Source organism: Chionomys nivalis, chromosome 2 (assembly GCF_950005125.1).
Source record: "Chionomys nivalis chromosome 2, mChiNiv1.1, whole genome shotgun sequence".
Lineage (NCBI taxonomy): Eukaryota > Metazoa > Chordata > Mammalia > Rodentia > Cricetidae > Chionomys > Chionomys nivalis.
In genome coordinates this window covers 122234807-122249725 of record NC_080087.1, presented here as the reverse complement: position 1 = coordinate 122249725, position 14919 = coordinate 122234807, and the positions used below count along the sequence as shown (strand labels likewise).

General features: G+C 50.8%; 1 protein-coding gene across 4 annotated transcripts in view; it reads right to left on the bottom strand.

Moving 5' to 3' along the window:
- Tns1 (tensin 1) overlaps positions 1–14919 on the bottom strand; it is a 222497-nt gene that overhangs the window by 207202 nt on the left and 376 nt on the right. The window lies entirely within an intron of this gene.

Here is a 14919-nt window from a genome sequence, read left to right as displayed (position 1 = left end):
GGTGGTCAGAGAACAACCAGCAGGAACTGGTTGGCTCTCTCCACCACCCGGATCCCAGGGCCTGAACTCAGATTGTCAGTGCCTTCATCTCTGAGCCATCTCCCCAGCCTGAAAAGGCTGTCTGCAAAGGCATCGGCTGGCATCATTGCTAGTTAACTGCCCACCTGCCCCGTCAGAGACCCTAAGCATAGGCTTCTCCGCATAAGGAGACCCACCCTTTTCTAGAGGGGCTTCACGCAGATGCATGGAGAGGTCAACCAGATGTCCCAGAATGGCCTTCCAGATTCAGAAGGAGCCTGAGTCTAACTGAACTCCTGCAGTACGCTGGAAACCACGTGTCTCTCTGCTCCCGACTCCTCACCAATCATGCAAGGCCTGTGTGCTGGCTCTGATTTCCTAGGCTTGGGAGTAGAGGCTCCGGGCTCCACCATCTCACACCTGCCACCTAATCAGTGTGGCCCCTGGGCACAAGCTATTTCACCACTAGCCCTCCCTCATTTTGTATCCAGGCTGTCATGAGCTTTCACCTGATGCCGGACACCACCCCCCATCCCAGAGAGAAGCTTCCAGGCCAGCCTGCTCCGCCTCCATCGCCAGCTGGCCTCAGCACTCCAGTCTGCAGACTACAGAGTGTGACAAGAGATCGAAGGAAGATGCCAAGCAGGGCACAGGCGCAGACAGTGCCACCTGCCCCCCCCCCCATCCCAGAGCTTGACATGAATAGTGAAGCTGGCTTTCCCCAAAAGCCTGGTGTGGTGGGCTCCATTCTCCCTAATTCCCAACCGAGGTCACTGAAGCTCAGAGACATGAAGACATTTTGCCCAGCGCACCCAGCTAGAAAGTGGTAAGAAGCGATTCACCCTGCCAGTCTTTTATCCTCAGGTGCCTATCCTCAGGAGCTTCCTGTCTAAGCCTCTGGAAGCAGCCCGCCCTCACACCCGCAGGAAGGAATTTTTTAGGAAACAAGAGAACCACAGAGAAACCGCCCCCTGCTGCGGCTCCATTAAAAGGCAAAGGAATAAAGGAGGCCTGCTTAGCATAGTGAGTGGCTGGGGGTCAGGAGGCCGTCTGGGTGCCTCCCGTGTCTCGAAGCAGTCTGCCAGCGCCTGTGGTGGGAGCTGAGGGGGCAGTAGAGGAGGGGACAGTCTGGCCTGGCTGGGGCTGAGCCGACCGCCCACAGACGGCCTCAGCTTGGTGCCCAGAAACATTTGTTTTTGCTCCAACTTCATTTGTCTAATGCTGGTACAGCTTGGCAACTGCCCCGCAGTCCAACCAGCGCAGACGACGGTCAAGGGGAAAGTCAAGGGTCAAGTCCAGTTGCCCATCCCCCACCTGCCCAGCATGAACTTTGGAGTGGGACGAGGAGGGGGGCTAGTAGACTGGCCATTTCTAAATGCCACACCTGGGACTCTCCCTGGCCCAGTGCACTGTGCCTCAGTTTCTCCCTCAGCACTAGGCACTCAAGCCAAAAGGCAGAAAGGGAAGGTCAGGAAAGGTATCAGAAGTCTGAGGGAAATAACCCTGTGCTCTGAGTATCTAATTCACAGAGGTAGCAAAAGTCACAACCTGGGAGTCAGAAGCCAGAAGGCCTAGAATGGACAGTTACCACCTGCACACACTGTCATCTCTTCTAGAAGCTTGGGTCACCCCCCCCCATTGTTCCCCCAGGCCATCTCACACACACCAAAGGCCCCTGTCTTCTCTGCGTCCTACAAAAGCAGCTGGAAATGAGGTCCTGATTCCTGCTGAAATCCACCATACTGTTTGCAAAGACCAAGCATCCCAAGGGTGCATCCCAAGATGGTAGGGAGTGGGAGAGGACCGTGCTAAAGCACTGTGGACTTCTCTGATGGGCAACTGTGCCCCATAGACTCCACAAGCCTTGTTGAACTCTCCTCCGAGCGAAGAAGCCTGGCTCTTCCTCCTGCACCACCTGTACCCACTTTACTCGGCCTCCCCACTCCTCCCACCCCGGCAGGCAGACCTCTGGCAAGGTTCTCATGCTTCTGACCCTCACACTTCTGCTGCATCTTATTTCCTGCAGGACCAGACACATACTGTCACTCAATAGCAATAACAATGATGATGATGACCACAAAGACAGCTGTCCTTCATCACCCGTTGTCAATTAAGCCATACACTGTACTAAACGCTGCTAGGGCAGTGAGGGAAACTGAGGCACAAAAAGGTTATATTATATATCTATCCATACACAGTCTGCTATAAAGTCCATGCTAGACTCACTGTCATTCACAAACCCGTAGGGAAGCTGCCACCCTACACAGTCTCTTCTATAGCAGAAAAGCCACCTGCCCTTGCAAAACACAGGAAGGGACAGAGTTAAAGCACAGAAGCTGGCCATGACAAAGAAGGGAGAGGAAGGGCTCCCAGGTTAGGAGCAGGCCAGGATGTGGGGCCAAAGGCAGCAAGAGAAAGGAGATATGGCCAGAGGGCTCTTTACTACCCTCTTACTCTCTGTACCTCTGGCCATAAACAACCAGCTCCCCGACTCCCAACCTGCCAGGAACACGTCAGGGACACGGCCAGTAGGGTTAAGCAGTGCCCAGTCCAGGATTTCTACACTCAGACTGCCACGGCACCCAGGTTCTGCCATCCCTACACCTACCCAGTCCACCATTTCCCATCCTTCAACTCTGCAAGGGCAAGACCCACACGCCTGACCCAGGTCTCAGGGTTCCAACAAAGCCAGGCCTGTCCCCTGGGAGTGACACCTGGGCTGGGCAGCAGGTGAACAGAGCCAAAAGGACAAGGCAGAGAGCCAGACATATTAGATGAGTTCTTGGCACAACAACCTACCCCACCTGGCCCAAGTTCTTGGAGTTGGGGTGTTATAATAGAGGTGAAGTCAGGAACAAGGACAGATAGGTTCTGTCCTTCCCAGAGGTTCAAGAAGGAGGAGGAACTGCTGGCTGACACTGCACCCCACCCCTAAATACACACAAACCCCTATGTGGTCCTCCCACGTGAGAAAGACTGGTCAGCAAGTTCCAGTCACCCATGCCTCACTCTCCACGGATCCTCTATCCTGTGCCTTGAACAGATTAAAAATGTAGAGTCCACAACCCCCACCCCCACCTCCAAAGCCTCTTTATGCCTCACAGGAGTCTCAAGGCCAAACCCTTTATCTCTGCATTCAAGCCCCCTCCTACCAGGCCATCTTCCCACCTTCTAACCCTTCCTCTCTCCCTCTTTCCGAACTCAGTCCTACTGAATTGCCCGTGCCTCCCTTCGGTGTCAGTGAACGCCTATTGTCTCTGAAGATCCCATTTGAAATGTAACCTCCCCTGTGAGGGCTTCCTAGACAACCTCAGGCAGGACAGATGTGGAAGGACAGCACATCTGGCTGGAAGGTGAGTCTCACCGGGACACTGCCCCCATTAATGGACTAACGTTACCAACCTTGGAGCTGGCTGTTAGCTCAGGAGCAAGTCTCCTTTTGTGAGAGTTCTAGCAAAGGGGAATGTTTACTGAGGGAAGAGATAAGTCCCAATAGATCAAAGATCCTAATGAAAGTCCTGGAACTCTAAGACTATAGGGGAAAGGGGAGGAGAAACACTTCGAGATACAGGTGTAGGCAAGAATTTTCCGAGGAGGGCTTCAATCACATAGGAAATTGTGCCAACAACTGACAAATGGGGCCTCGTAAAATTAAAAAGTCTCTGGGCAGTAAAGAAAACAACCAGGGGAAGAGGCAGCCTTCAGAATGGGAGATAATCCTTGCTAGCTATATATCAGACAGAAGATTAATATCTAGAATATACAAAGAACTCAAAGGACTAAATAACAAGGCTGGGGAGGCGGCTCAATTGGCACAGTGCCTGCCACACAGGCATTAGACCTTGAGTTCATAACCCCAGGAGCCACATAAAAACCAGGCTGTAGAGGTACCATCCCAGGATAGAGGGCAGGGGGCGAGGGAGCGGAGCGGGTGGGGGTAGGAGGGAGCAAATCCCTGGAGCTCATTGGCCAGCCTAGCCTTACCAGTGAGTGAGCTTCAGGCTCAGCGAGAAGACTCAGCCTCAGAACTCAGTGTAGATGGGTTGGAGAGATGGTTCACTGGGTAATGTGCTTCCTGCCAAGACTGGTAACCTGAAGTTCCATCCCCAAGACCAATATGATAGAATGAGAAAATTGACTCCTTTAAGCTATCCTCTGACCTCAAACATGTGCTGTGGTGCACACACACACACACACACACACACACACTACAAACCACATAAATAAATAATAACCACAAGACTTTAAAAAAATCAGGGTGTGGGGGCTAAGAAGATTGCTCAGTGGTTAAAGTGCTCACTAAGTACCACTGTGGATCCCTAAAACCCACATAAGATGCCAAGTGAGCATGGCAGTTAACCTATAACTCCAGTCTCAAAAGGCAGAGGTGGGATCCCCAAAGCAAGCTGGCTAAGGAGACTAGCCATGCAGATGAGTTCTAGGTTCAACTGAATGACCCTATACCAATGAATAAGGTGGAAGACCAACCCAGGACGATTACTGACATCAACCTTGGGCCTCCACATATACGCTCACGTGCCTACACACACACAAACATAAGCACACACATATACAACATATGCACAAATAAAAAACCTGGGGGAAAAAAACCTGTAAAATAAAGATTGAAAATGGTTAAGGAAGCCACCTGATACTGGTCTCTGACCTCTGCCTACACAAGCATACCCTCAAACACATGTGTACACAGCCATACAAACACAAACATACACCACACAGAATAAATAAATAACCCAATTAACAAATGGGCTTATGAAATAAGCAGACAGTTCTTAAAAGAAGAGACACAAATAAACACTTGGGAAAAAATGTCCAATCCCATTAGCCATCAGAGAAAGTAAATTAAAACTACAGTGTGAAAGCCAGGAATGATGTCACCAAGCACGCCTTTAATTCTAGCACTTAGGAGGCAGAGACAGGGGGCTCTCTGTGAGCTCAAGGCCAGCCTGGTCTACAATCGAGTTCCAGGCCAGCCAAAGTTACATAGTGAGACCCTGTCTCAACAACAAAATACCACATTAAAGGGTAGGAGAAATGGATCAGTGGTTAAAAGCACTGGCTGCTCTTTCAGAAGACCAAGTTCGGTCCCCAACACCCACGTGGTGGCTCATAACCACCTGTAACTCCAGTTCTATGGGTTCCGACACCCTCTTCCGGCTTCCCCAGGCTCTACACACACATGGTACTGGCATACATACAGCCCAAACACTTGCACACATAAACTAAAAATAAATAAATATGTTTAAAAGAGAAAATACATTGCGATTTTGATCTCATTCTGATCTCATTCCAGTCAGAATGACAGTCATTAAGAACAGAAGAAATAAAAGGTTAGGATGCAGACAAAAGGGAACTTCTACACACCCTTATGGAAGTCAGTGTGGAGGATTCTCAAACACTAACACTAGATCCTGCATCTGGCTCAGCTATAGCCCTCCTGGGTATTTACCCAAAGGACTCTACAACCACATGTCACAGAGGCACCACTGGTGACTGCAACACTTTTCACAACAGCTAAATTAAGGAACCAACTTAGAAGCCCATTAATAGAGGAATGGATAAAGAAAATGCAGCTGCTGGCTGGGGATGGAACCCAGTAGTAGAGTGTTTGCCTAGCATGCTAAAAGTCCTGGCTTCATCCCCAGCACCACATAAAACTGTGCCTGAAATCCCAGCAATTAGAAGTTCAAGGTCATCCTCAGCTACATTGTGAGTTCAAAGACAACCTGAGCTATATGAGACCTTGTAATTGCTGGGTGGTGGTAGCACACGCCTTTAATCCCAACACTCGGGGAGGCAGAGGTGGTGGAGGAGGTCCTTCTAACAATGTGCTGCTTCCTTGGCCTTTTACGAGGGCAGAAAATTAGGTAGGCGGAGTAGGCAGAACAAGATGCTGGGAAGAAGGCAGTGTGGCAGATGCCATGAAACTCTGGCCTGAGACAGACATAGGTTAAATCTTGCCAGTAAGCCACAGTCACGTGGTGATACACAGATTTAATAGAAATGGGTTAATCAAGATGTGAGAGTTAGCCAATAAGAGGCTAGAGCTAATGGGCCAGGCAGTAATTTAATTAATACAATTTCTGTGTGGTTATTTCGGGAGTTAAACTAGCCGGGCGGCAGGATACAGCCCACTCCTCCTTCTACAACACAGAGGCAGGCAGATCTCTGTGAGTTCAAGGCCAGTCTGGTCTACTAAGTAGTTCCAGGATGCCAGGACTACACAAAGAAACCCTGTCTCAAAAAATTAGAAGAAGAAAGGAAGGAAGAAAGGAAGGGAGGAAGGGGGGAGAGAGAGAGAAAGAGAAAGAAAATGAGAAAACACGGGGCTGGAGGTTCGGTTCCTAGCATCCACATGGTACCTCTCGATCATCTGTAACTCCAGTTTCGGGAAACTGGACACTCTATTTTAACCTCCATAGGCACCAGGCACACAGGTGGCTCACCTACAAACATGAAGGTAAAACACTCAACATGTAAAATAAAATAATCTTTACAAAAAGAAGAAGAAAAGAAGATACAGTTTATGGGCTGACAGATGTGTCAACAAGTGTTGATACGCAGGCCTGACAACTCGAGCTGGCTATCTGGAAGCCACATGAAGTGAAAGGCAAGACACAGACTCTGCAAAGTTGGCCTCTGATTTCCACTGCTAGTGAGCTCCCACAGACAGATACAATAATAAGAAATAAAAACTTTAAAAAGTTCAAATTCTCTGTGTGTGTGTTATATACACATGTTCATGTGTTTGTATGTGTGTACATGGTAGGGAGTGAGCACACATGGAGGCCAGAAGCCAATGTCAGGTGTCACATGTTTGTAGTGTATGTGCACATGTCTGTGCAGCTATACTCAGGGAAGTCAGAGGAGGAAGTCAGAGAGAGAGAATAAGAAAACACTTGCTCTATCTCTCTCCACCTTGTTTTTTTGACATAAGATTTTTCTCATTGAACCTGGACCTAAGCTAATGGCCAACAAGTCTCACCAATTCTCTTGTCTCTGCTCCCCATGACAGTGGAGTTACAGTGTGTGTGTGTGTGTGTGTGCACTACAGTGTGTATGTGTGTGTTACAGTATGTGTGTTACAATGTATGTTATTGTGTGTGTGTGTGTATGGCTTTGCCCCGATTTTTATATGAGTGCTGGAATCTGAATTCAGATCCTCATGCTTTTTTTTTTATATTTATTTATTATGTATACAATATTCTGTCTACATGTATTCCTGCAGGCCAGAAGAGGGCACCAGACCTCATTACAGATGGTTGTGAGCCACCATGTGGTTGCTGGGAATTGAACTCAGGACCCTTGGACGAGCAGGCAATGCTCTTAACCGCTGAGCCATCTCTCCAGCCCCCCAGATCCTCATGCTTATACAGAAAGTGCTCTTACCCACTGGGCCATCCCACCAGCCCCCACCTTTTCTGAGGCTGGGTCTCTCACTAACCATGGAGCACATCGATTCGGCAAGACTAGCCGGCCAATATGCATCCATGATCCTTCTGTCTCAGCCTCCCCAGCACTGGGATTACAGGTACACCTACCATGTCTGGCTTTTTATCTGAGTACTGGGAATTTGAATTCAGTTTGTCATCTTGTCCAGCAACCACTTTATCAACTGACTTGTCTCCCCAGCTCCTAAAAACACCATTCTAAACACTCCCAAGACTCAACAGGATGAACTATGGCAATTAAAAATCTAACACTTAGCCGGACATAGTGGTGCATGTTTTCCATCCCAGGTCCCAGCTGGCACGGGCAGGCAGATCTCTGTGAGTTCAAGGCCTTCCTGGTCTATGTATATAACAATTCCAGGCTAGCCAGAGCTACATAGTAAGACCCTGTCTCAACTTTAAAAAGGGTGGTGGAGCGGGGGGGAGAAGAAAGAAAAGAAACCGTCTGTTTCACATGTTCTATTACCCTAGCACACATGGACTGAGACTCTCAATAAAGCAACACATTGCTTGAAGTGGGCGGGCAGGTGGGAGTGGGGAACTACGTGACTGCAGGACAAAGAGTGGACACGCAAAAGAGAAGATGGGTGAACGGAGAAAAAGACAGCAGGAAGGGTTGGAGGCTTAAAAGGAGAGCAGACACATGAAAACTGAGATGCTTCTGGGTGCAGAACCAGCAAGGCACCCAGGACCACAGCCCACAGACCACGGGACTTCAGTTGCATCTGAAGACTCGGAAGATCATGGCTGTGGCTCCTCCAGGCCACTCTTGACCCTCCCGGCTGCAGCCATGTCAATTTGAACAGGGTGAAATGGGAGTGGATAGGGCCATGCAGAAGTTCCTGCAAAGGGTGCTGGCAGAAATGCCCAGAGCGGCTGTGCAAGGGCAAATGTTTCCAGTGAAGCCAGGAGACACCTTCTCCAGTCTCCCATGACTGCCACCCACTGCCAGCCCTCGCTGGTTGCCAGATCACATCTCCCGGCTCAGTGGTTTCAAACCTGGCAAAGTTCTATCAGCTGACTTCATTCAGTCCTGCACGTGTTTCTGTTGACCTTCAACCACACCTGCCCTTGATCCCCTTGGTCAAACCCTGGCTCCTATGCTCACACATGCACCTTCCGCTAAGCACCCAAAGAACTCAAGCCTGGGTGGAGTCCAAGTTTGAGGGGGAGATCAAATAAAGACAGCCCTTCCCAATCCTGTCCACATGGGTGTGGATTTCCATTTGGGTCCTCTCTCCTTCCACGGGATTCTCAGCCTTAAGCCATCTCACCATGCATCCCTCCATCCACTGAACAACCCTTACTAAGCACTCGTGTGCTAAGTTCCTTTGTTAAGCTCTTCGGTCACCAAGATCACTGAAACTTAGCCTTGCATACAGACTTACCGGGAGACCGTCTTTTGAACAAACATTCCCAGAGTGACCCACCAACTCTCCCATAACTGGCCACAAAGGAACATGGAATCGGGGCAAAGAAGATGGCTTAGTTGACAAAGCACCTGCCATACAGGCATGAGGACCTGAGTTCAGACCCTGAGAAACCACATAAAATTCTGGCATGGGTAGTGTGCTTCTTTAAATCCCAACAAGGAAGGAGTGGGTGGAGGCAGATGGATCCCTGGAGCTCATTAGCCACACAGACCAACCAAATCAACGAGCTTCATATTCAGTGAGATCCTGTTTCAGAAAATAAGACGGAGATTGATCAAGGAAAACCACCTGATATTGACCCTTCTGGCCTCCACATTCATGCAGGTGCACCAGTGCATGTGCTTGTGAGCAGGCATGCGTGCACGCGCGCAAACACACACACGCACACGCACGCACATGAGAGAGAGAGACAGAGACACACACAGAGGTACACAGATATACAAAAGTGGGCCTCATAGATTTTACTGTCTGGGATAGGGCTCCAAATACTGGGGCTCTTCAGGCTAAGACAGGTAACTAGTCAGAAGCATCAGGTCTCGGGTCTCTGGAAACAAAGAAATCAGAGCTGGGATACTAAAAAGGGGGCGGATTCTAGGTACCAGCCACCTCCTGAGTAGATGGAAACCTCTACTCTCCTATGATCCCCTGAGGGCTGCCTTAGCTTGCCTGCCCTTGGCACCACACTTTGCCAGGGGACACTGGCAAGTTCATACAGCAAACAAGGAGGCAATAGCTGGCTTCTTGCCCATCTGGAGAAAGAGAAGGAATGAGGCCCCACCCTCAGCCTCATACCCGCCTGTTCTGCCAGGGACTGGGCCCGCCCAAGACAGAACATAACAGTGAGGAGGAGGTAGTCAGCTGAGTGCCACCTACCCTACCACAGTGTCAGTCTCTAGTTCTTTGTCTTCCTTTCCCCACCAAAGTCCTAGGCTGAGGCTACAGAGAGTTGCATTGGACTGGGGACAGTTACTGTAAGAGTGAAGCCCTAGTGTGCCAGAGAGTCTCTTCTCCCTCCTCAGGATATCACTAATGCTGTCGCCAAAATACCTGGCAAGCTTCATTTATAGAAAGAACCCCCTGATTCTTGTTGGGTCTTCCTACAACCATCAACATGAAATCATTCACAACAGACATTTGAACATATGATCCCCAAGAGCCACATATGAAAATAATCACGGAAAAGTTAGTCACAAGAGCCTATCAATAGATGGATGGATATGTCAACTGTGTATCTTCACATGGCGGAAGACTACCCAGCCAAGAGAAGGCACAAAAGCTACAGCAATGTACAAGCACAGGTATAAAATTCACAGCCATCGTGTGGATTATAAATCAGGCACAGAAATCCACACTCGATCCTATTCATGAGAAATCCTATACCAGGTCAGTCTGTGCTGTCTGAAGGCAAGATGGTGAACATCCCTTTGAGGGGAAATCAATGAGCGGTAGGAGGCAGGAAGGGCATCGGGGAGCTGGGCTTCTTCCCCATCCCCCAACTGGTGATCAAACCCAGGACCTTCTTTTTTTTTTTTTTTTTTTTTTTGGTTTTTCGAGACAACGTTTCTCTGTAGCTTTGGAGCCTGTCCTGGAACTCCCTTTGTAGACCAGGCTGGCCTCGAACTCACAGAGATCCGCCTGCCTCTGCCTCCCAAGTGCTGGGATTAAAGGCGTGCGCCACCACCGCCCGGCAGGACCTTCTATATTTAGACAAGTCCTCTATGATCAAGATATATCCCCCAGATAACCCCCCTTTTTGGAAACAGGACCCCACTATATAGCTCAGTCTGTCCCTTCTTTCACTCACAGTTCTCCTGCCTCAGCCCCAAGAACAATTGGAATCACGGGCATGCCAAAGGCTCTGTTTCTTAACCCTGCCTGTGGAGCACCAAGATGCAAATACCTGAGTTAGTAGGGAGCCTGCACAGACTTCTGGGAAATACTCTAACTGAACCAGGGGATGTGATGAGCTTCATAAGCCACCATATTTGTGAGCTGAGGAATCACGCTGCTCCCTCTGTGCCCCAATCCTATGCAGCCTTGGCCTCGCTCTGCCTTCATCACCATCTCCTTTCCCACCACAACTGTGGCCCAGATCAGGGGCTCACAGGGAGCCAGAGTAGCTACAGAAAGTCTCAAAACTTTTGTGGAAAGGCCCCACCACCGTCCATCTCAGGACCTTTGAACATGGTGCTCCTTTCCCTGGACCTTCTTCTGCCCCAGCCCCGGCGGAAGCCCTACTTCCTCCCTCAGCCATCACATGGCAGGCTGACCTGCCCCTCCACACACACACACACACACACACACCCTGGCACTCCTGGCACAGTTACCAGGGAAGGACCATTTGTTTGAGTCCTCATGTTGGTCCTCTTCATCTCTCCCACCCAATGGACAGTCCCCTGTGGCAAGAGCAAGTGCTGTCTGATTTCTGCCTTGTCCCCTGCTCCTCACCTGATGCCACCTGTTCAAAACTACTTGAAACACCATGGAGCAAATGAACAGCCAGGCACTTCCTATCTTGCAGGGGATAAAAAGTAAAAGTTGCATTGGGGGCAAAACTCCTACCCCTCTGGGGCCAGGACACCTGAGTGAGACACAGCGGTGGCTCTGGCATGCATGTGAGGTGTGACATTAGGGAAGTCACTTCCCTTCTCTGAGCCTTAGGGTGCTTATGTGTGGAACACAAAGCAGGTGGAGCAAAGCCAGGGTAAATTTGGAGAGACCCACGACGGTGTTTGTGTGTGCAGCAGCTATGTGGGCTTGCGTACACTCCTCCTGAACAAGAGTATCCGTAGCTTCCGTCACCTTCTCAGCAGGAGCTGTGGCCACTAAGGTTCAGAACCATGAATTAAGGCGGTGTTCAGCTCCAGAGCTCTAGACTTCTAGCAAACGAGAAGAAATGGAAGCGAGCTAAGCACAGGACTGAGAACTGGATAGAGCAGAGAACCGGCCATCCTGTAGGACCTCACGCCAGGGATGACTGCAGGATTGCTAACCTTCAGGTACTCCAGGCTGGGAGAAGCAGAGGCCAGAGTAGCCCCAAAGGACGGCCTTAGGAGGGAGGAAATCAGCCTGACGTCTCTTTCTGCAGCTCCCGTCACCATCAGACAAGCACCCACTTGTCTTGGATAAGGCACAGAGTGAGGAGGCGAGGTTGGCACCTAGAGATGCCCGCCAGGCCCTTTGGCGCCCAGGTCAGAGAAGTTTGGCGGGAACACTCAGGAGGGATGCCAGTTCCTCATCGGGCCCCCATAGGAGCCTTGGGAGGGCTCAACATGTACAAAGAAACCAGCGGAGGGCCATGAGACGGTTCAGCTGGCAAAGGCACCTGCTGCCAAGCTTGATGCCACGAGTTTGATCCTGGGGACCCACATGATAGAAGAGACGGGACTCTCACAGGTTGTTCTCTGACTCCACACATGTACCATGGCATGTGCACATAGCGCACACAAAATAAAATTTCTTTAATTAATAATTTTAAAAAAGTCAGCTGAGGGGTATAGGATCCAAGCTCAAGACAGTACAAAGCCGGAGCAGGCAGCACCCTCCAAACAGGGAGGAGGGACAGGTCTCAGATTTAGGCCTGCCAGCGTAGTGAGAGCTGCAGAAACAGAATGGGTAGGGGTAGGGAAGACAACAGGGGTGTCACAGTGGGCAAAGGGGGCTCATGAGCAGAACAGCAAGGCTGAGAAGGGAGTCAGAGTCATGAGCCCAGGCTGCCTCAGGGTAAGAAGTTGGCCCATGGGATGGGCCAGGCAGGAATGGCGGCTGGCACGTGTCTGTGGCAGTAGGAGGGCCCTGGCTGCCAGCCCAGATGCGTGGTAGCTTCTGAGCTGGGTTCCTGTGAGGGTGAAAGCCCAAGAGATGTTTATCCAGAACAAGAACGTGAGTATCACACCTCCACCAGCAAGGGCCCCAGTGATAGGCACCGGCTGCTTTTTCCTGGGCTGCATAGTCTCCTGAGAGTTACCTGTGAATGGGGTCCTGGCTAAGAAAGAGAGCTGTCTGCCCAGAAGCCCCTGCTTGAGCCAGGACCTGGGCACTTGGCTGAGATGGAGCCTTATCCATGCAGATAAGGGAGGGAATGAGTCACAGCAAGCTCTCCCAAGAGGCCACTGGAAAACCAGCTCATCCAAATGCAGACAGACACTTGTCCCCTAATACAGACATCCCTGTTCGTGTCGCTGTCACAGAGGACACACGCAACAGCAAAATCCCTCCCTCCTCCTCCCCTGAGTCACCAACCTCCAGGGCCCCTGGTTCTTCTCCCAGATCTCAGCCCCAATTACCCATCCCTGCCCATTCTCACATGCCCAATGAGCATCCCACACCATGCTAAGGTAGGCTGCAGGGAGAGCAGAAGGGAGTAAAAGTCCTAAGCCCACGGGCAGAAAGAGAGGAGAAGGGTTGGGGACCTGTCTGAAAAGCAGCAGGCAAAACAAGGAAGTGGATGGTCTCAGCCAACCAGGGGAGGTAAGAGCAACAGCACGCCCTGGAGTGTGAGATGCCTCCCAGGGCTCTCCAATTCCCAAACCCCAGGGAGCAGCTCAGACCTACCCCCTAAAAGAAAGTCCAGAATTTGAGATAGAAAGGGCCACTGTCTCACCTCCCCCGGACATCTTGCATGACAGGAGTGAGAAGCTCTGAGCCAAGGGTGGCTGGGTGGGCGGCGGTAGGGGGAGGAAAGCTATCCTAATGACTCTGGAGGGACCTGCCGCCTAAGAGTTCAATCATGTCACCCCAGTTCTCTGTCCTGCCACACCAGTAATGTGGAATGCCCAATTCATACTCCCAGGTTCCCTAAGTCCTCAACCCAGGTTCCACGAGAATTCAGCTAGGACACCAGTCACTAGGATACAGATGACAGTTCCATTCCCAAACCTGTCCCTCATCATGTCCAGTCACTGACTGCTGCCTTGCGGGATAGAGTACTTCATTTACAAGTTCCCAACCCTGTACCTGTGGCTGTAGCATCAAACCACAAACAGGCTCTCATCTGTGCCCCAGAGGGACAGCCAGTCACGTGCAGAGGGGCCTCCTAGGCACTAGGCACACTCTTGCAAACATGTACATAAGCACACACAGTCACATTGGCCTCCCTGCTGTCCATAAGGAGGGACTGAAATGTGGGGGCAGGATGAATTTGGAGTAAACCCCGACTCTGTTGGCCTCCTGTGGAAAAAGAACTATAGGACCCTCGTCTCAGCCGGAGCATAGTTCAGCAGACAATCCCATGAGGTTGCTCCTCCTGCCCCCTTGGAGAAGGCGGTTGTGGTCCTGCCAGGGCTGGAGTAGAGTTGGCCAGTCCCTACTAATACAAAGCTCTTTCTCCAGGAGAAAAGGCTATACAAAGCCTGCCCGCCCGCATCAGTCACCTGCTGGTCATCGCTATTTTGCCTCTGGTCATTTCCCACATCCAGGTTCCCAAGACTCAGTCAGAAAATAGGGGAGGAGAAAGGGGATGCGCGGAGCTAAATGCACCCTCCTCGTGCCACCCCCCCTCCCGCCCCGACCCCCGCAGCCACCGCTGGCTTCCCAGCCCTGCCTCTGGCTCACCCACCTCCTCACACCCTGCTGTGGGCTCTGAAGAGATCAAGACAACCACCACTCTGCCTCACCACCCATGCTAAGGGGATGTTAACCTTTCCCTCCGTGACCCAGCACCCTCTGGTGGTTCCAAATTCTCACCTGAACTAAACTAATTACTAATTGTCTCTTGCCTGCCCCCTCCTCTTCCCCCCCGTCCCCCCCCTCCCCCGTCCATGTCTGTTGCCTCCCTCTCTCTGCCACTTTCTCTTTCCTCTTTCTGTTTGTTTTTGCCTTGTTTTAGGTTTGACTCGGGTTCAGGTTGTTTGAGAAACGATCTCACTATGCTGGCCCTGGATTATAACCTTCCCGCCTCAATCTCGGTAGTGCCTGATCACAAACCTGCCCCCAACGTCTCACAGGTATTCGCCTTTCTAAGGCACCCTAAACTCAAGGACACCAGAAGCCCAGGTGTG